General features: G+C 48.5%; 1 protein-coding gene and 1 pseudogene across 9 annotated transcripts in view; both read right to left on the bottom strand.

Annotated features, from left to right (window-relative positions):
* LOC130709379 (uncharacterized) overlaps positions 1–21,808 on the bottom strand; it is a 133,352-nt gene that overhangs the window by 37,022 nt on the left and 74,522 nt on the right. The window contains exons 8-12 of one of the 9 annotated variants that reach the window (XR_009009916.1): positions 21,610–21,653; positions 19,883–19,917; positions 19,387–19,489; positions 4,651–5,151; positions 1,355–1,527 (exon numbers count right to left, since the gene is read on the bottom strand). The gene's annotated coding sequence lies outside the window, so the exon portion shown is untranslated. Of the gene's footprint in view, positions 1–1,354; positions 1,528–4,650; positions 5,152–16,062; positions 19,490–19,882; positions 19,918–21,609; positions 21,654–21,808 lie in introns of those variants that run through there. The other 8 variants (XR_009009914.1, XR_009009909.1, XR_009009913.1 and 5 more) reach the window with 8 other exon arrangements.
* On the bottom strand, positions 10,428–14,489 carry LOC130709375 (ataxin-1-like; annotated as a pseudogene).

Raw genomic sequence — 21,808 nt, 5'->3', positions numbered from 1 at the left:
TAAGAGTTTGTGGATGGCAATGAAGAGGCAAGAAAGACAGAGAACATACCACAAAAGGTTTCGGTTGGCCATAATAATGAAGTCAGAAGGAGAAGAAGAAGAAGAATGACACATGCAATGGGAAAGAGAAAGCAAGAATAGAGAAGCAAAACGGAAAGTAGAAAAACGAGACAAATTTGGAGAAGGAAATGAGGAAGAAAACTGGGTGAAAGAGGGAAGCACTGATGGTAGACCACATGACACTCAAAAATGAACACGATGCACACTTAAGATGCGCCACCAATGGCCAGGGTCATTACCCTCAAATAGTTTACGGTATGTGTTCCAAAGACATGTATAAATTGAAAATGCCATTAAACTAAGTGCCAGGGTAAAAGTATTCATGGAATTGTATGGGAGAATAAAAAGTCCCCTGTCAAAGAGCCTTCTGAGACATAGGAAAAAAAAGAAAAACCTAAAAAGCATAAGACTCTTCCTATTTTCATTTCCAGCGATACATCCCAACCTTGATGATCAATCAGCAATTTAAATATCAACTATAAACCCAGTATTTTATTAGTTGCTATGCAGTATACTAGAGCAATAGAAGAGAGAGGACCTCAAACCCTCTGTTCCCTCAAATTGAAAGGTAGGCTTCCTGACCCCTCCAGACCACTACTGGATACAGGGAATACACACTAATGTTTCAGGACCCCAACCAACAGTCACCTGCTTTGTGATTACTTCCATGACACACCCCCACTAACACCACTGACTTTGCTGCTCCTACGGGACATTACATATATTTCCTTTTTTAACATATACCACAGTGCATTTTAATTATGATTGCAGATAGATGTTCTAACAATTTAAAGAGAATGATGACTTTTTTGCTCTTTACATCTTGCTATTTCCCTTCTCATAATATTTCTTGAAGAGAAACCATAAAAATATAAACAAACACAAAAAACAGAAAATATACAAAATGTGTGCTTTGTAGCTTAACACAAACTTAAGTAAAATTAGTTCTGACAGTATCCGGCATGACAAACTTCCATGGTACAAATGAGAATGGACCAAGGTTTGAGCAGGTACAGGAGACAATCCAGGCATGAACACCACCAAGAAAAGGTAGACAGGAAGTAACATGGTGTGTAGGAAATCACGAGACCAGTCTGATGGGAAGAGACTTAAACAAGACTGAAACTCACTTTCTAAACCTCCATCTCCAATTGGACAATTCGCAAGACACAGGTGTCCCAAAGTGGCCGATTTATTCAATCCCTTTAATGGGGAAGAACAGTTTAAAATTTTACCCGTTTAGTTTGCCATAAAAGCAACTATCAAATGTTGGCAGGACACAATGAAGGCTTACCTTTGTTAATGTAGTTTAGTCTCTCTCTCTCAGAACTAGCCCATCTAGCTCCAAGTTCCTTAGCGCACCGGATGCACTTACACAGCATTTAAGAGCTTTACACAACTGGAAGGTCACATCTTTATTTCTTATTGCAGGAACACAACTTCTGGAAACTTTATTTCTGTCTGAACCTAAAGCAAAATTATTGTAAAATGAGTGATTTAAACCATACATTTTATCACCATTAAAAAGCATCTAAAAAGAAAAAAAAGCATCTGCTCTGTGCTAAGGATTAGAAATGACTCCTGCCCTTAAAGCCTCATTAAGGAGGGACATGTATAAACTCAAATTTTCAATCACATGAGATAAAGAACAATAACCTTTATGCACAGAGGTTCCTATGGAGGCAAAAAGTTATATCTAAGTGACGGCTTCATGATAACCCTGAAGTACAATCGAGAAAGATGAGGCTATGCAGAGTTGGAGGAGGAGGTGCATTAACTGCAGAGGGAGCACCTGTGCAAAGACACTCAAGCCTGACACCTGCTGCGCACTGTAAATACTGCAGGTGGGGATAACTAAACGCCAGGGGTCCAAGTGTGAGAAGGGACAGAAAATAGAGATGTTGGTCGAATCAAGCCTGGGAGACAGCATGGCTTGTATCCCACAGGTGATGAGCCCTGGGGCTACCACTGGCTGAGTAAGGGTGCCTCCGCTGATTAGAAAAAGGTGCCCCGCTGCTGAAGGACCAATTAGATAAAGGGAGTGATCACAAAAAGCTCTCCTTCCTCAGGGCCAAAGAGCCCCAGGAGGCTTGGCAGAGCACAGTTCAGACTACATGCCTCTGTGCAGAGCACACGCTGGGCGGCTAGTATGCACTAACTGTGTGGGCAAGCCATTAGCAGCATTATTTTAGGCGTATCTTTTCATGTTAGAAGATCACTCAACCCGAGTAGGCAGATGAACTTAGAGGAACTGAGTCCAGGGGCCGCAAAACCACCCAGGAGCTTCTGCCATAGTCCAGGCAAAAATGTAATGTGAATGAAGAAGCAAATTTAGGAGGAGGCCAATATTTACAAGTTAGACCCACTGGATGAAAGACATAAAGAAAGTTCAGTGAAGGAACTCTGAAGAGAATGGGCTCTGCAATAAATTTTTCTTACAATCAATATAAAATATTAGGCAAAATTAAGTACAGTGGCCTTTAAGGTCCCTTCCAGCTCTAATTTCTTTTGATTTCTAACTTATTACTCTGGTTAAGTAAAGTCCCTTCAGAGATACAGAACAGTTCTTACACCTGAATGGGATGCAAAGAATAATCTGACTTCTCTTCACCAGGGGATGAGTTGAACTGTCCTTGCAGAAGAGGTAACACATGGCTAGAACCCCAGATCCTAGAAAAGGGCCAGGCACACGATAAGTATTCAGCTTTTTGAAAACAAATGAACAATCATTTCCTCTCCTAGATCTTCACACTCCTCCTCTGTTGGCTACTTTCTTTCAGCTTATAAACATCCTCAATATACCCACTTAAAAAGCCCTCAGACCTATGATTCTTCAAATCTTCTTGTGGGTAACCTAAGTCTCTCCCATGCCATCAAACACCTGTCCTCCCAAAAAGCCCAGATCTGTACCTTGGGCCCAGACCTGTCTACCAGGCCCCTCTAAAGCACTGAAGATGAAGTAAGATCCTCTCCCCCCCGCCAATCCCTTCGTACTGTGCTCTGTATCTCACAAAAAGATGCAGCTGTAAACTGTCACCCACACTTGCTGCCCTCCCTTTTCTAACTGGTCACCAGGCCCCACCCGTTCTCTCTCGGATCTGCAAAATCCAGTCCAACCTTTTATAACTGAAGTGGGACCCTTAGATTACAATTCACCCTGCACCCAATCAAGTGCCTTCCACATGGAGGTCCGAGTGAGTCTCTAAACCAGAAGTCCATCTCACTGTTCTTTAGGGTTTCCCACAGCCTTCAGGATAAACATCTAAACTTCTGACAGGACAAACAAGGCCCCTTTCTGTTGGGCCCCACTAGGTTTCCAGTATCGACTCTCATTTCCTTCCCAAACCCTGAGTTCCAGTCCTGTACCTTAGTATTGCCATATTTTCTTATATTTCTCAAACTTTGACACAAACCGCTCCCTCCTGCCACCCCAGGAGCTTCTACACATCCTTAGAAAGGATGGCACCTCCTCCAAGAAGCCTACCCTGAACTTTCCCTTCCAAGATTCTGTGCTCTGCAAAGGGGAAAGGTGGGGGGAGGGATACATTAGGAGTTTGGGATTAACATGTACACACGACTCTATATAAAATAGATAATCAACAAGGACCTACTGCATAGCACAAGGAACTCTACTCCATATCCTGTAACAACCTGTATGGGAAAAGAATCTGAAAAAGAATGGATATATGTATAACGGAATCACTCTGAATCACTTTGCTGTACACCTGAAACTAACACAATATTGTAAATCAACTATCCTCCAATATAAAATAAAAATTAAATTAAAAGAACAAAAGATTCCGTGCTCTGTAGCACCAGATCTCACTTCTTCCAGAGCACTGACTACTGTGCTTGTGTTTACCTGCTGCCCAGTAGGAGGGGAGATTACCTAGGGCAGAAGCATCGTCTCCAGCAGCCCTTGGTTCTGACAACTCATTCAAGTGCCAGGATTCTTTACACACATAACCTGCTTAATTAATTCTAAGAACCCACAGAAAGAGTGGTTTTTCATGTCATTTTACAAGTGTGGGGATTGCAGTTCAAAAGTAACCTGCCCAGGCCACAGAGAGCATAAGCCCTGGAATTCAAACCCTAAGCTGCCTTCACACCGGTGCTCTTTCCACTATATGATACGACTATTGAGAAAAAGGTTTTTTTTTTCCTGAGCCCTGTTTTAATGGAAAGGAAATGAAGATGGGATATATCCATTTCCTAAATGCTTTGGCGTGTACCAGGCAAAGTCGTTCAACAGACCAGGTAACATCTGTGGAACAAGTAACAATGCTCCAAACTGTGCTAAGTGTTCTACATTGTAGCGTCTACAAGCATTAACAGAATGCGACCTTGTAACCGCCACAGAGAGTGAGTCCTGTTCAGCCCATGCTACAGATGAGAACACTGAGACCTAGAAGCCTTAAGGCACTCGGCCGGGGTCACCGAGCCGGCAGGGGTCTTAGGCCGCACGCCCCATCTAGTGCACGCACACCCGGGCACTGGGCACCGGTTCTAGTGCCCACCTCCACCTTGCACCATCTAAAACCCCGCTTCGCAGCGCCCACACGAGAGCCCCTGGAAGCGGGAACTACAAACCCGTCTCGCCAAGCCGTGGCTGGAAGAAGCTCTGGATACAGATCGGGGGCAGAGGGTTCTCAGGGGCGGCGCCCAGTCCACCCCGCGGAGGCGGTCAGCGTTGAAGTCCAGCAGGCCCTCCCGCAGGGAGGCGCGCACGGCGGGCAGAGGCACCGAATCCTGCAATGCGCACAGGTCCTCACAGTGCCAGAAAAAGTCAGCCGCGCTGTCGCGGCGCAGCTTCACTGAGTGATTATGGGCCGAGCGCGGCCTCGGGGACGCTGGCTGCAGACAAGATGCCCACACACGCCTGGAGGCCCCGGCTGGCGTCCCCGCCCCTCGGGCGGCCACCGCAGTCCAGGGAGTCATAGTAAAGAGCAAAGTGGTAAAAGTCCTGCATTCTTCTTCTTCTTGCCTTATTTCAAAACCGGCATCGCTGGCGTCAGGCAGTCCGGTAATTGGGTCCGGCAGACCGGGAATTGGGTTCATTTGCCTCGGCGTTATCTGCCTGCCATCTGCTTCCTGAAATGCAAACAGCTACACAGGGTGATTTGCTACAAGAGAGGGCAGGGAGCTTAAGCACCAGATGCAGCATGTCATTTACATAGACAGCTAGGGAGTGATAGGAACAGAATGTAATTTAGCTCTGTGAAAGATACATCTAGTTACTTACTCTATAGATTAGTAACAGTTTAAATAAAACTAGGATCGATTAACCCTTTCAGGCCAGTTTATGTGTCTTCTCTAGCCTGTTCACTGTCCCCTTTACTTCCCTTATTTTCAGGAGAGGAAAAACTTCATTTCTATTTTTGCTACAACACTATTATGCTTACTGAAATAAGTCAAACAGAGAAAGACAAATACGGTATGTTATCATTCGTATGTGGAATCTAAAAAATAAAGAATAAATGTAACAGAAAGGAAATGAACTCACAGATATAGACATCAAAGCAGTGGTTAACAGTGGGTAGAGGAAAGGGGGGAGGGGCAAGATAGGGGTAGGGGAGGGGATTAAGAGGCACAAACTACTATGCATAAGATAAATAAGCTATAAGGATAGCCAGTGTTTCATAATAACTTTAAATGGAGTATAATCTATAAAAATATTGAATCACTGTGTTCTAATATAGTTATTACAGTATAATACTGTAAATCCACTATACTTCAATTTAAAAAATGATCACCACAGTATGTCTAGTTAACATCCATTACCATACGTGGTAGAAATCGATTTTCTTGTGATGAGGACTTTTAAGATCTACTCTCTTAGCAACTTTTAAATATGCAATACGATATTATTAACTATAGTCACATCCCCAGGACATAACTGCCAGTTTGTACATATTGACCACCTTTACCCATTTCACCCACCCTCCACCCCCTGCCTCTGGTAACCACCAGTCTATGTATCTATGAGCTTTTTAAAAAATTCCATATGAAGTGAGATCATACAGGATTTTTCTTTCTCTGTCTGACATATTTTACCTAGCATAACGCCCTCACGGTCCATTCATGTCACAAATGGCAGGATTTGTTTCTTTCTCATGGCTGAATTTTATGTATATATATATATATATATATATATATATATATATGTATGTATATATATATATATATATATATATATAAATAAATAATTTGGCATATATATATGCCTAATGTCTTTTATCCATTTATCCATCGATGAACAGAGGGGTTTCCAAGTCTTGGCTATTGTAAATAATGCTGCAATGAATATGGGGGTACAGATTTCATTTTGAATTAGAGTTTCTGTTTCCTTCATACAAATACCAAGTCGTGGAATTGCTGGATCGTATGATAGTTCTATTTTTAAGTTTTTGAGGACCTCCATACTGTTTTCCATAGTGGCTGCAACAATTTACATTCCTACCAACAGTGCACAAGGCTTCCCTTTTCTCCACACCCTTGCCAACACTTGTTAGTTCCTGTCTTTTTGATATTAGCCATTCTAACAGGTATGAGGTGACATCTCTTTGTGGTTTGATTTGCATTTCTCTGCTGATTAGTGATTTTAGGTGTCTTTTTTTTTTTTTTACAGTACAAATTGATTTATTTAAAACAGTTACAAAAAAGCACAACAAAATAGAGATTATCCTTAGAATTATTAATGCTTTGTTAAAGATCAGGTAGGATTAGAGGGTAAGAAATGGTATCGGGTGGGGGGAGCACCTGACTAGTTCTAAGGCTTTAGATACAATGCAGTTGATTACATATTAATTTAGCCATTACATACTGGGGATAGTAGTTGGGGGATCAGTAATTTATCTACAGGGAACTCCTACACAAATCAGATCCATCCATCAGACCTCCCCAGTGCCGTCCTTCTCTACTACTCCTGAGGACCCTAAAGCCACCTGATGACAACATTTCCATCCTTTCTCCGCCCCATTCCCTATCCATATATTCTTCCCTCCCCTAAGGTGCTGTGCGAGCTGAGAGCAGTCCGCTCTCTGCAGCTGGAACATATACTGTTTTGGCTACAGGGATCCTGTGTGTGACGAGGAAGGTTGTAGGGGACAGCCTTATTTTTAATACTTCAAGTTTGCCACGAGTACTGTCAGTCTCTTCCCCGACACAAGCTTCTCTTGAATGCGAGTGTCACGCAAATGAGGGATGAACCCTGCCTTCAGCAACATCAGCAATGCACTAACCACTCACAGCTCACAACTATGTGCATACTCCCTGTCTGGGGAGTGGGTGTAAAACCACTGTGTCATCAGCTTGCTCACACTCGCGCTCGCTCTCTCTGAAGAACCTCAGTCCCCATGACAGTCATAAAGACAGAAATAAATGCTTGAAAGTTTGACAATAGGTAAAGGCACATGGGCTGCCGCCACACACACTGTAGACAGGAACCCAGTTTGAAGCCATCTTCACTGCTGTGCATTTGCAGCAGAATGGCTTGGGGGATCACACAGACTTTGAATTTGCAGTCTACCAGGGAAGGATCTAGGCTTAACAGGAGAATGAATAAAGAAACCTTAGTGTGAAAAGTGCATTCATTACTACTGTTCCTGCTGGGGAGGCTCAGCAGGGTAAACCGCACCACCTCTCCTCCTTCCGCCCCAGGCACTGTGCATAGTCTGCAGGTAAGGAGAGAGTGCAGTCAACTCTAGCATCTCAAGGGCCAGTGTCATCCTAGGCCCAGACCACGATTCTGGCCCAAAGATGGATCCTAGAGTTGACAGAGCAACTGACAGCTGCAAGGACCCAGACGCTTATTTTATTATTGCATAATGTGGGAGGCCTTCCCTCTCCCAGGGAAGCTGGAGGGTGAAGGCTTCCCAGCAAAGGGCTAACAGGTTCCTGGTCAACATCCAACCTAACACGGTTCAGCTCTTCAACTGTAGTGTACACTTTTTCCCATCTGGAAAGTATTGTAGCTTCAGTGTGGTTTAGTAAACTTAGCCCTAGGAGGCCAAGAAGTCTCCCTAAAGCTTGGCCTCTGCCCTATTTGCTTTGCCTTTAAGACTGTGACTTAATCTCCCATGGCCAATTCAACCAATCTGGTTATCTTTACTCCAATGGACCCAAGCCCTTGCCCAGTGAACCCATGTCCACCCTTTATCTCCAGTGTGATCACTCAACTCTTCAACATGCCTGCTTGTTGCAGGTTTAAATCATACCACCACCCTGTGCATCTTCTATGACGCCCAGTGGTAAAAATAAAACTAAACCCCACCTGAGGGTCTATTTCAAATTTCAAACGCTCCCCCAACCCCAGAATCCATTTAACTGGAGCCAGATGAACCTCCCTGGGATGCTGACACAGGCCCTAATCTGGTTCCCCATCATTTAATTTTTAAAACAGGACACAAGATATCATAAAGGAAAGTTAATACAAAGAAAACACCCACTTATAGGACCTGCCTGTCTCTCCCTCAAGAGAGTCAGATATTTGGAGCCAAAGGGCTCCCAACAAGCACTGAAGCCATATCCCTTTGGATTCACCAGCCCACCAGCAGCATTTCATACTATCCCTACTCAAGATGACTTTGTTATAAAGTAACCCTTGCACATGTAAGGATGGACAGGATGCCTGGATTTCACCTATATGGCCAAAGACACAGAAAGACAGAGAGCTATAAAGGGGACAGTGAGTAGACAGCAGCAGTGGCAAAGCAGCACGGACCAAAGCCCTTGGTGTTATGACCAACTGGGACCAAGAGTGTAGAAGGGTCAGTCCAGATCTACTGGGGTCCCTCCCCCTTGGGTACGAGTGCTCAGCTCTGACCTCCCAGTTTCCCCTTCCCCCATGCCACTCCCCCTCCTCTGTGTACACTAATCTTGATAGGAATGATGATCCAAGACTTGGATATATTACCGTCCTTCACCTGGTTCCCCTACTCCCAAACTGGTATAGGCATTTCTGTTTAATGCCAGAGTTAGCCATCTTCCTTTCTACCCCTAAGCTCTGGGACTGTCCTACTAATGACATTGGCCTTCTTTAACTGCCCATTCCCCCAAAAGCTGACAGCTTCCCACCAAAATGCTGTCTCAAAACTGCTCTTAGGTCTCTTATAATAACACTTATGAAATCTTTAAAAGGAAGGATGGACACACCATAGGTTACTCTCATTCCTCATGCCTGGAAGAAAAGACTGAAACAGGGGGAAAAGGTAAGGGGAATGCCTCAGCTCTGACCAGGATTTAGAGCACAGAGCTTCTTTCCCTGGGAGACCATACTTTACAAAAGACACCTCTGCAGCTCAGCAAAATCAAGTATTAATATATTACATATGCATGGCACAGGATCAGAGGAAGTGCCAGTGTTGCTTCACCAGCAAGACAGAAGAGGAACAGCAGCAGAAAGTTCAGGGCCCAACTTGCCAAGGTGCACAAGATTTTCTCTTTCCAGGATTAAGGGGAAGTTACCAGGCTGGGCAGTGAGGGTTTCTTGTATTTAAACTACTTGGCCTGTATCTGGTTAGATATAGGTTTGCTCCCATAAGGAGGAAGCTCGGTTGGTACCCTTGGTGGATATTTCTTTAGTGTCCACTGTGTGCCTGTCGCTATATTCAGTTGATGAGCCTTCCTAATGAGGAAGGATGTTTCTGAGAAACCCGTGCATGAGAAACTAGGAATGCGTTGCTCATGGAACAGCCAGAAACAAGGCCTTCTCCGAGGGCCGTCCTCTGAGAGGATTCCTTGAGACTCAGCCCCACAGGCCCCCAACTGTGGGAAACAAGCCAGAGAAAGCAGCATTCAGAGAGAATGGGGACAGAGAAGGGAAAAGACATGATCCCAAATGTGTACAAGGTTGAGTGTTCACCAGACACGGTTGGTATTTGGTTGTGAGGTGAACTGGAGACTTACATACTTGTGGTCGGGTCAGCAGCTTCCTCTGGATGGGCCTCCAAAAGCTGACTGACCAGGTAACTGCTCTCAAGGAATGAAACAGTGGAGTGTAGGGCTTGCAGCAAACAAGCCAGTCTCAGTCACTTTGTTCCCCCAGGAGAACAACCTTTAGCACCTGAACACTAAGAAGGACTCCATTCTCAGAACTCCCCCTCCCCCCAGGAGGTAGGTAAGATTATTTATCCCCATTTGGCAGCTGGGGAGGAAGTGAAAGAGCGAGAGGTCACAAGACTTGCCTAAAGTCTTTGACAGAGCAGAGATCAGACCTCAGAGGTTTGGGACTCCTGACAACAGGCTAGGCCTTGGCCAGTCCATCTTGAAAGGAAATGCCAGGGTCATACCCCAGGAGAAGCCTCATAAGAGAGCTGAGTGGACAATACCCTGAGTTGTTCAAGAGTCTAAAGACCCCCCAAAAACAAACAAAAAACCCACCCACCCACCTGAAAGCTGATGGGGGAAGCCTAATTCTCAACACCCACTGGAATCCCACAGTCCGAGGTGATGCTGAAAGTCGTGAAGAAAAAGTGGGCTTAAGACACAGGGGGCAAATGCAACTAAGATTGAAAATACTCTTTGCAGAGGAATACTCCACCATGAAATGGAATCTAGGAGACTTTTCAGGTATTGAAACATTATCAAGACTATTCCAGGGAATTCCCTGGTGGTCCAGTGGTTAGGACTCTGCGCTTTCACTGCTGAGGGCCCAGGTTCAGTCCCTGGTCGGGGAACTAAGATCCCACATGCCACATGGTGTGGCCAAAATTAAAAAAAAAAAAAAAAAGAGTATCCCAAAACCTTAGAGCTGGCTATGGGAGGAGACAGCCTGGAGAAGCCTGAATGCTGGGAGAAGGAGTGGAGTAAGATGGGAGGGACTCTGTAAAAACGCAAGGATGGGCACTGCCCAGCCAGCTGTACTGGTCCCGACCCAGGGCATAGTTCCATTCGTTTCTCCACCAACTGGTTCAACTGCAGAAGAGGAGAGGACATGATTCTGAGTTTTTAAAAATAGAGAATAGAACTGAAAGGGAAACCAGAGAGACCCCTACACATCAAAAACTAGAGGCCTTGGTCAGAGTGGACAAAACCAGTTTTGCAGAAGGGGAAAGGCAGTGCAGCTACAAATAGGCCCAGGTCAAGACACCATGCAGACAGGTTAGGTCAGCGGAAGGGTGGGGGCAGTGCAGGCACTTAGGCACAACATAGACAGACAGAGGACCGGGTGTAGGGGCCTAGGGAAAACGGTCCACTGGTTCTTTCAAAAGTCACCATTACCAACTAGAGATTCAGTACAATTTCAAAGTGGGTCTGGCATGCTGAGTAGGAGGAGCCTTGTTAGGTCAGCTACCTTTCCAGAAGCCCTGCCTAGAGCCCGGTCAGTCTGGCCATCGGGTCTTTCTCCCAAAGTCCCGTGACTGGGTCCCCACCAAGGCAGTACTTCACTCTGAACCCTGGAGCGGCTTCTCTCTCCTAATGCTAGAAGCCTTGTGGGAGGAATGATGGGGAGAGATGGGAAAGGCCTGAAGCAGAGGATCAAGCAGAGTCCCCTGCACACCCAGCCTTAGACATCTATAACAAAACTACCCTTTAAAGTGCACAGCTCTCAAAAGAAGAGTTCTGGGTGGGAACCCTCTTATTTCCAAGCATGGGGCCTCCTGCCCTCCCATCACAAAAAAGAAAGGGAAAAAAAAAAACTTCAGATAGCTGAACTGCTACTATAAGCTGTGGATCATCATTTTTGGCTCTTTCTTTGCTCCCTCCCTCTGCACCTGCTCCCAAAGCCTGACTCTCTCCTTGCAGGAGCTAGGGATGAGGAGGAAAGAACAGGGAGGCCCTGATATTTGGAATGTTTCTTATCCTGCGTGCACCCCCTTCCTTCCTTGGCCCAGGCCTGCTGCTCCCCATCACAGCACCCTCTGGGGCTGTTCTGAAAAGACGCCATGGGATAATGGGCAACAGACCCTGCCTTGGGAGGCTGCCTTCACGCCTCCTCTTCCCCACTAACCTCACTGCCAAGAGAGCCATCCCCTGCTCGGCATGTGCAAATCCTCTGCTTGCTCACGGTGAGGCCCAGCTCTGGGGTAGCATCCCAGTCCGGGTCTGGGAGAGATTCATTTTCCTGCATTGGAACGCCCTTCAATGGACAGCTTTACCTCCTGTGGAATGAAAGAGGGACGGAGCAGCGCAGCCCGTGCCTCCTCCCCTTGCATGCCGTATCTTTGGAAGCTCGGGGCTGGCCAGCAGGCCTGAGCACCAGGCTCTGGCTGCAAGGGCTCTACCATTCGGGAGCCCTCGCCTAACGGCTGGCTTTTCCCATCACTGTCACATTGCTCTCGGGGTCCCAAGACTGTCCTCTCAGGCCTTTCTCGGGGAGGAGCCAGCTGGCCTGGGGGAGCACAGCTGGACTGAGAAACTGAGTGACTGTTCAAGCTCTGTAAACTGATAAGAGATGCAGACATCTCCCACCTGTAGCCGATGGCAGGGCAGAGAGAAGAGCTGTGCAGTCCGCCCAGGGCTGCAGGAGGACCAACCCTGGCCATATACAAAGAAGGGGTGCTCGGGGGGCACCTCGATGCTCACTTTGCTCTGCTGCTCACCCACCACGAAATGCAGCATGACAAATCCAGGCCACTGGCTCTCCTGAATGTCCACGACTGTGCTAGAGTCAATCTTCAGCCCCCCGCTCACTTTGGCACTGCGCACAAAATCCTGGGTCTGGAGGTCCTCCACCCGCTTCAGCTCCCCTGTAGCCAGCTGGATGATGGCGCCTTTCATGAAATGGGAGGGCAAGTGGGAAGAGGTAAAGGGGGGTGGCGTTGACTCCTTGTCTGGGAAGGCGGCTCTGGCCTGCATGTCCAAACTTGACGCCACCAGGATCTCCGAGCCCATGGGTAGCAGGCTTGGGTCAGTTCCAGTGGGCACCGGGTTGCCATTGGCTACAACCATTGCTTTGGGTAAAGGTCTATGTTTCAGGGGCTCCTGATGGGATTGAGGGTAGAACCCTCGGGCCTGATTTTTCTCGGCCATCTCTGCTGCGTTCCTGGCTGACCCTCGCCCCTCACCCTGATGGTCGGGGTTATGATGGGACAGGTTGAGGGGGCTGGGCTCACCCTTCCTCTGAGCTGCCACCACACGATAGTCCTGAGAAGCTAAAGCACCAACCACCCGCTGGACCTCGAGGTCGGTGTCTGGGGTCCCTCGGTGTGCTGGCACTGCCACCTCTACCCGCGCAGTCTGAGAACCTGAAAACAACTGTCCATCCACCACACATTCTACCACTGGCACCAGTCCCTGGCCCTCACCCTTGCTGTTGGGGGAGTCGAGGGCTTCGCTTTCCCGTCTCATTAAATTTCTCTCTCGTTGTCTCTGTCCATTGGCAGCGGCTGCTTCCAGAGCAGACTGGCCCTCCTGAGGGGTAAGACCTGGGCTGGCACCTGCTGGAGGGGTTTCATGCATGGTGTACCCAGCAGGTAGCCTGGACATCTGATAATAAATGGGCATCCGGCCTGGAGCGAGGTCCAGTGGCTGAGTACTCGAGTGATGTGGCAACTGCCCAGGCGGGGAGGTGGCAGAGGGGGCTTTGTTGAACGAATGGGCCGGGGATGACGCCGGGGGGGGAGGAGTGGCTCCTTCTGCCAGGAGCGAGGCCTATGGCACAAAGTGTGGAAGGTGAGAGGTGGCGAGGTTGGCCGAAGGAGAAAGGAGGGGACTCGGTAGGAAATTAGGTGGCACAGCATAGGGAAGGCTATAAGGAGACCCGATAAACTGCAGAGAGGTGGACGGGAGCTGAGCATAGTGGATTGGGGGATAGTGGATTCCTGGATGTTGAATCAGTGAAGACGCTACATTAAATGTGGGGGGCAAGGGGCTCATGTTCACCACAGACGGGAGACCAGTTGGGGAAAAGGTGGCAGGTGGCACAGCCACCTTATACAGCATGCCATACTGGTCCACCGTCAGACCAGTGATGGCCTCAGCTCCATCACCCCCCAGGCTGACTCTGGCTCCTGCCTGGCTCTGCCCGGCCACCACCACCCCTCGGGACCATTCAGAGGCATCACTGGAGGGTGTGTGGTTAGTTGAGCAGCTGGTAGTTCTCCCCATATCCTCGCTGGTCACGGGGAGGTCTCGTTTCTTTGGTGGAAGGCATTCCTGACTCCTCTCATGAACAGGTTTCATATTGCTTTGTGGTGTTCCTGGAGCCTGGAAGGGGTCGGCTTGCTCCTTGGGGCATCAGAAGGGGCTTCTTTGTGGCTCCCCTGCACCCCTCTCTGCTGCTGGCTGGGGTGCCCACATCTGAGCTTCCAGTGGTGCTTCTGAGCAGCTGTAATAAGAAGCAGTGTCCTCCCCACTGGCTTGGGAGCCGGCCCATCTCACGGCGCTCCCCGGGCTCCTCCCGCTGGTCCCGGAGCCGCCGCAACGGCGGCCGCCGCCATCCCCGGCCCCGGAGCCGCCCCACACCCAACCTAGGTGTCTTTTTAATTATCTGCTGTCCATCTCTGTATCTTCTTGGTAAAAATGTCTATTCAGACTCTCTGCCCACTTCTTAGTTGGATATTTTTTTCTATTTTTTTTTGTATGAGTTCTTCATATAATTTGAATACTAACCCCTTATAGGATATATGATATGTAAAAATTTTCCCCCATTCGGTAGGTTGCCTTTTCATTTTGTTGTTCGTTTCCTTTGTTGTGCTTTGTAGTTGGATATAGCCCCACTTGTTTATTTTTGCTTTTGTTGCCTTTACTTGGATCAACGTCTTTGCATAAGTTCTGGAAACAACTCTTTCATAGCTTCCATGGATCATTTGTAGGGGAGAGGGTGAGTTGAGATGAACTACTAGTGAAAGGAGGGTCAGTGGGTGGAACTATAGCCTCTGTTACTGTAGGTGGCCTCAAGGCCACAACTAATAGTCATTGTCTCCCTCCTGTGCTATCCATTCTCAAGTCCCCTCATCCTTGGATAGTATCTCTGCTAAAACGGATGGCTTACTTGGTGGGGTGACCCTCACCCTCGTCCCTGAGTGAGTGTTCTGAGCCCTGGTCATCATTTCTTTCTCAAACCATGGCTGCTGTACTTGACCATTTACTGTGTACTTGACCATTTACCGTCGAAATTGGGAAAGGCAGTACCAAGAAATACCCCCCAGACTTCTGTTTTTAATCAATGATTTTCCAATTAAAAATTTTTTTCTTCCCACAGACGTTTTTATCACCCCAAAAGGAAACTCTGTACCCATTAAGAAGATACTACTTCGCTCTCTCTGCCAGGTCGTGGAGACCACCAATCTGCTTTCTTTCTCTATCGATTTACTTATTCTGGATATTTCAGATAAATGGAATCATGCAATGTGTGACCTTTGTGTCTGGCATCTTTCACTTAGCATGATGTTTGCGAGAGTCATCCACACTATAATATGTATTAGTATTTCATTTCTTAAAAAAATGTTTTTGGCCGTGTAATTGTTTGATATTTAATTGTTCCATTCCTTTTTATGACTGAATTACTATTCCACTGTAGGTATATACCACAATTTGTTTATTCATTCATACACTGATGGACATTTGGGTTATTTCCATGATTTTCCTATTGTGAATAGTGCTGCTATAAACATGTGTGTACGCAGATTTGTTTGAGTGTTTGTTTTTAATGATTTAGGAGTGGAATTGCTGAGTCATACGGTAATTCTATGTTTATCCCAAAATACACACCCCAAGAAACTTCCTGAAAGTCTGTCCTTGTCTCAGAATCAGCTTTTCAGGAAACATGACGTGCAACAGTATGGACAGTGTCCCACGAGAGCTTATTTGTGATGCCTGGGGGTCTGGACTTGGAAAGGGCTTCCCTTAGGAAGTGGCAGCTAAACTGAGGGCAAATTCAATGTTTTTTCCTTCCTTCCTTTCTTCCCTCCTTCTTTCCTTCAGAGGGGTGACATAGATGTTTTACACAGTATATCCTTTTAAAACTTTTGCATTTGAACCCTGAACTTATTCATAACACAAATAAATGATTATTTTAAGCAGGGTATTAGGGCTCAAATTATTAATATCATAGAACCATTATAGTGGCAACATGGATTGGAAACAATTTATTAGGAAAAAATATGGAAACTTTTTATAACAATTTTGATAAATAAAAAAGTTGACAAATCAGAGTGTACAGGGAGAATCTTGGTTATTTGGGAAATTGTATCGTAAAATGGATGGGCTCCACAAACTCTTCCATTTACTTGAAGAAAAGAGTGCTAAGTCAGTTTGGGCTGCTGTCACAAAGTACCACAAACGGGGCGGGGTGGGGGCTTGTAAACAACAAAAATGTATTTTCTCAGTCCTGGAGGCTGAAAGTCTGAGATCTAGGTGCCGGGATCATCGCCTTCTGGTGAGGATTCTCTTCCGGGTTGCAGACTGTCCACTTCTCATTGTGTCCTCACAGGGCAGAGAGCAGAGAGAAAAAGCCAGCTCTCTCATGACTCTCACAAGGGTAAGAATCTCATCATGAGGGCTCCATCCTGATGACCTCATCAAATCCTAATCACCTCCCAAAAGACCCACCTTCTAATACCATCACATTGGAGGTAGGGTGTCAACATGTGAACGCTGGGGGGACCCAAATATTCAGTCTATAACAAGTACTAATGGGGAAATGAGAGCTTCTCTTGAGGATGTTAAGGGCTGCTACAAAGATCAACGGTACATGTGTTTCCAGACAGAACTACAATATAGAATAAGTTCTATAAGGCGTTCACATTATAGATTCATCTTTCTTCCCCAAAACAGTCTTTGGTATCCAGGGACCCATTCCTGGAAATTCACTCTTGCTCAAGGAAATCCATCCTCTCATTTAAAAAAAATCTTATGAAGCTACATGAATGACACAAAGGACTTTTCCCAGCTCTAAGATTCTGTGTGTAAAACCTGTTAGTCTAAATTTACTTCCAAAAGATAGACCCTCCGCGGGGTCTGCTCCTGCGGGGAAGGTGGGAGCCCCGCTTGTGCTGCGGCCCCCAGGTGTGGCTTCCTCAAGTTTGGGGTGAAGCCCCAGCCCCCTTGGGCTCTGCAGCGCTGCGGTGGGCTCGGGGAAAGGAGCACGGTCTCTGGGGTTTCTCAGCAGGAGATGCCGGGGCTGCCGCGCAGGAACCCAGCTGCCCTGGGTGGGGTGCAGAGTCGCCAGGCCTGGGTGTCTCTGCTGCGCACGGCTGCGGAGAACGGGGTCCGCAATGAAGCTCTGCCTGGCAAACGGGGACTGTGGGCGGCTCCATCCTCCCCTTCCGTCGGCACAGCCCCATCGCAGCCCTCCTTTCCGACAGGCAAAGCCTGTGACCTGCGGCCAGACGGCTCCACACCCTCATGCCCTGGCGCTCGCTCGCCCCCACGCCGGGAACAGGCACAACCCCTGGGCCGGCCTCTCTGGACGGCTCGAGCGGGACGGCTTCTTCGGCGCGACCGTCACCCACCCCGAGCCCAGGGGCCGGCAGGGAGGTCTAAGGACCGCTCGGTCCTGGGCGGGGTGGAGGCAGAGGCTTCGCGGCTGGGCCGGTCCCCCTCGCCGCCTCCTGCCTCTGCGCCCCGGCCCGGGCTTCCCGTGGCCCCATCTCCTTCCCACCCCCGTCGCGCCTCTTGCCACCCGGGCCGCGGGCTCCACCCGGAGCAGCACCGTGTCACGAGGGGGCGGGAGGGCGCCCGCCCTCGGGGCTTCCCTGACACCTACCGGCTGTTCGGCCACGTCCCGGACGGGCAGCGGCAGGTCAGTGGAGCGGAGTCGGCCCGGGTCTCCTCCCCCCTGAGGAGGGGCGACCGGCACCGCGCACGAAGCGGCCCTGGCGGGAGGGAGACCAGGGCGGAGGGGGTCGCTGGGGAGCTTGACTCGCAGTCACTTCCTAGGGGACGCTGAGCCCCCAGAGCTGGGGGCTGACTGGCCTCAGCACTCCCACGAGGGGGTCGTCAGGAAGGAGGGACCCTGTCCCTGGGGCCCAGGGCACTCCCGGGTCAGGCGGAGAGGCCAAGTGTGTAGGGTGCCGTGGACAGCTGAGGCACATTTAGCCCAAAGGAAAGTTCCAGCGCATTGCAGAGAGCAGACGAAATAGACGGTGGTGAAAACTCACTGTTGCTAAGGGTTGCAAGGAACCAATAATTCCTCCTGTTTCTCAGGGTGTTCCCTTTGGCTGTTAATGAAATGTATTTCCAAGGAAGGCAGGCATGTGGCTGAAAAGGCCAGCAGTGCCTCGGGGTCACAGCGAGACCCTCCCATCTCGCCCCCCTCGGCCATCCTGTGCTCTGGGAGCAGAGCTCTCAGCCAGAAGTGAAACATAGTAGCTTCCATATCCGGATTCTAAGATTTTCTAAAGCCCTTTAAAGGCCCCCTTCTCTGAGTGGTGCTTGACCTGCTGGTGTTTGGGGCGGGAGGGTGGGCTGGGTGGAGGGTCTGAGCGCCATCCCGACGGAAGGGCTTTGGAGGCCTGTGTGCGCCTGAGACCAGGGGGCCCAGTGCACGTGTCCGAGGGGAGGCTAGCGCTGACTCCAGCCGTGCCGAGCCAGACGTCGCCCTCCTTCCCAACAACCCAGCAAAGCCTGTCGCTCACATTCCTGGCTCTGCTGCTTACACTTGCCCTCTGGGAAGGCCAGCCTGGCAGATCTCTGTTCCTGCCCTTTGGGTTGCGGGTAACTGAGTACCTAGCCTGGGTGCTGGAGGGGAGGATCCATCGATGGTGGAGGCCCAGTGCCTGCCCCGGGTGCTGCCCCTCTGCTGAGCTGAAACTTCTAATCAACGTCTTAATAAAACCAAAAGGGATGTGATATTGTTCTACCACCTGTGCCCGACCAATGTCAGCCCTTTGTCATATGGGGCAGTGCTGTCTAATTGTAAAGCTTCCAGTATCAGATCCCCAATCCCTTCTCCTCCCCCCCCTCCCATGGGGGTTCAGTGGGTATATCTGTATTTCATAGAACCTGAAACTCTGATTTTACAAAGGAGCTCGAGGTCTGGGGAAAGAACTGGTCTGATCTCAGTTAAGAATGCAACTTTATACCTGGACGATACTAGAGCACTTTAGCACCTCATGTGTTTGGAAATGAGACCTTCACAAAGACCTCATGGGCAGGAGACGCAGGCAGGAGAGGGGACAGACTGAAGCTCTGTGACTGAGTGATCAAGTAGCAGAGGTCCAGCTGACTTCCAGGCCTACCGCTGATTTACTATCACCAGAGCCACGTAACACACCTTCCACATAGAGAACCAGCAGAAAAATGAGTTTGAAGAGCATTTTAGCTAAATCCAAGGTCATTTTGATCATTAGTGAAAGTCATTCTGTTCCTACACGCTCCCCACACCCTGACCCCCCTTCCTAAAACCAAATGGGTTCTGAGATTAAGGTGGAAGTGACAAACCTGGAGGTGACCAGGCTTTACTTTATCATCTCTTTCTTCTTCTTCCACGTGTGTTCCTGGTCTTACTCTTCCCAGTTTTTCTGCAGGGAGCGGTCCAGCAACTCTGTCAAGCAAAATCACACACCCTAAGGATGACTTTCACAGACTCCTCCCGTGGAGGCAGTTTTCAAAAGGTCTTCCTTCCTACCCCCCCACCCCCAAAATCAATCTTCATCTCAGGAGCCCTAAAAGGCATATATTACCTCAACATTTAATATTTAATACAACCTTTAGAGCTAGTTCTGATAACTGCCAGTTGCCCCCAATTCACTCTTTGTAAGACAATTCTACCTGAATCACAAGGTTAATAACCTGACTGCAAACCCAGCATCCTTAAGCTATCTATGGTCACCCTGGCAACTCACTATAAAGTTCTTCTTTTTAAAAGATTTCACAAAAGTAATTTCAGTCATCAAGATTACATATTGCACAGAACAAAAAGCTTTATTATTCTTACCGTTCTCTGGATGTAACTCTACGTCTCTTTTCCTCCTATGTGGAGAGAAGGGAAAAAGAGAAAAACAATCTTTCAAAAGAAGATCAAAACCAAAAGCATGAGTCAAAGTATTAAATAAATACATTTGATGTGGTTAAAAACAGGGGTTGGGGGGTAATCTGGGTTTGGGGGAGATCTAGGCAACCTTCAGTCTGGTGTTGATGTCCCACCACCCTCAAAACAAAGAGAGGCCCAGGAGCTGGCCCAGCACATGTCTGCGCACTAGAGGTCATCTAGTGATGCTACGTAAGTCAAAGATCCACCTCATGTCAGGGATTTGTTAATACTAGAAAAAAACCAAAGTAGTAATTTGGGATTCACATCAGGAAGTGATGATGACAACCTAAACTGGACACCAGCTCTTCTCTGATGAACACCTTAGTACACTGCTTCCCTAAGTTCACAACACTTGCCAACTCCAGGATATCTGTATTTATGTATCTAAGAGGGATAAAAATATTGTGGGGATGAAACCGATCTACGTCTTGTTTGAGGTGGAGGTTACAAGAATGCATGCGTGCATACACGTGACCATACATGCACAGTGAATAAAGTCTGTAGATTATGCCGATGTCCATTTTCTGGTTTTGCTATTAGTTATGTGAGACGTCACCATTGGAGAAAGTTGGGTAAACTACACAAAACCCCTCTGTACTACATTATACGGAATTCATCTGCGTGTGTATACATAAAATTCTGCCTCCAGACTGCCTTTAGACTTGAGCTACAACATCAACTCTTCCCTGGGTCTGCCTCTCTTGGCCTGTCCTGCATGTTTCAGACTCGCCAGCCTGAAGTCGTGTGACTCAGTTGCTTAAATTAATCTCATATACATAGACATCACTGGGTCTGTTTCTCTGGAGAACCCTAAGATAGACTTTATACTAATATACTACAGTAATATATACATACATATAACCTGAAACAATACAGAAGAAACTGATAAATGCTTGCCTCTCGAAGGAAGGACAGGACGGAGAGGGGGGAGTACCACCCCTATGTACCAAACAGCCTTTTGTACTGCTGCCAGCCCGGCCGCCCCAGATTCAAGCAGATGTAATGGCGTGTGGCCCAGGCAGTGGCTACACAGCTAAGGATTTTAAGGCACAGTGCAGCGAGATGCCAGGGCCACAGTCACACACGTGGAACATTCTAAAGCCAAGAACGGTTGGTTGCAGGATTCCACGCATGGGCCCCCGAGGGCACTCTGGAGGCCGTCGCAGACCCTCAGGTCCCACGTGACGAGACAGCCCACTAGAACACAGCAGGCGGCCCTCCTCCCAGATCTCACCCGGGTCAGCCTCCCAGGACCCGGCCTCCTCTGCACAGCACGGGGCAGGCTCACAGAGGGAAGAGCGGCCCAAACCCAGAGGTCACGCCAAACCCCACGGGAGAAGAGTAAAGCAAGGTGATGAGGGGAGAGGGGAGGGGTCCCTCGCGAAGCTGGCCACTCAGGATTTCCAGCCTCTTCCACAGGAAGCCAGCTCACGAAGCACCAAGACCTGTCCTGGGTCACACTCAGAGGACTTGACCCCCTGACCCCACAGCCCCGCTTCCCAGGCCTCCTCGATGCTGACGATGCTGACGCGGATCAGCACTGAGGAATGGGGGAGCGCACGGCTGGGGGGCTGCTGGGAACTCAGGACTGGCCCACCCCGAGGCCCCGCCCCAGCAGGCGCCACACTCACCGGATGGTCTCGCTGATTTCCTGAGCAGCATCGTGGGGTTTGTCCTGAAAGACAACGGAACAGGGTTCAGAGCCGTCCCTCCCCGCTCCGGTGATGGGGGCGACCAGAGGAGGCGGGTGCTGCAGCCCCCGGGACTCCCCGCCTCATTTCCCGACCCACGGGACCCACCAGAGAGCTCCATCCACAGCGCTGGGGCCAT

The sequence above is a fragment of the Balaenoptera acutorostrata genome, chromosome 1 (assembly GCF_949987535.1).
Source record: "Balaenoptera acutorostrata chromosome 1, mBalAcu1.1, whole genome shotgun sequence".
Classification (NCBI taxonomy): domain Eukaryota; kingdom Metazoa; phylum Chordata; class Mammalia; order Artiodactyla; family Balaenopteridae; genus Balaenoptera; species Balaenoptera acutorostrata.
Note: the sequence above shows the minus strand (reverse complement) of the source record. Positions and strands in the feature narration are given on the sequence as shown.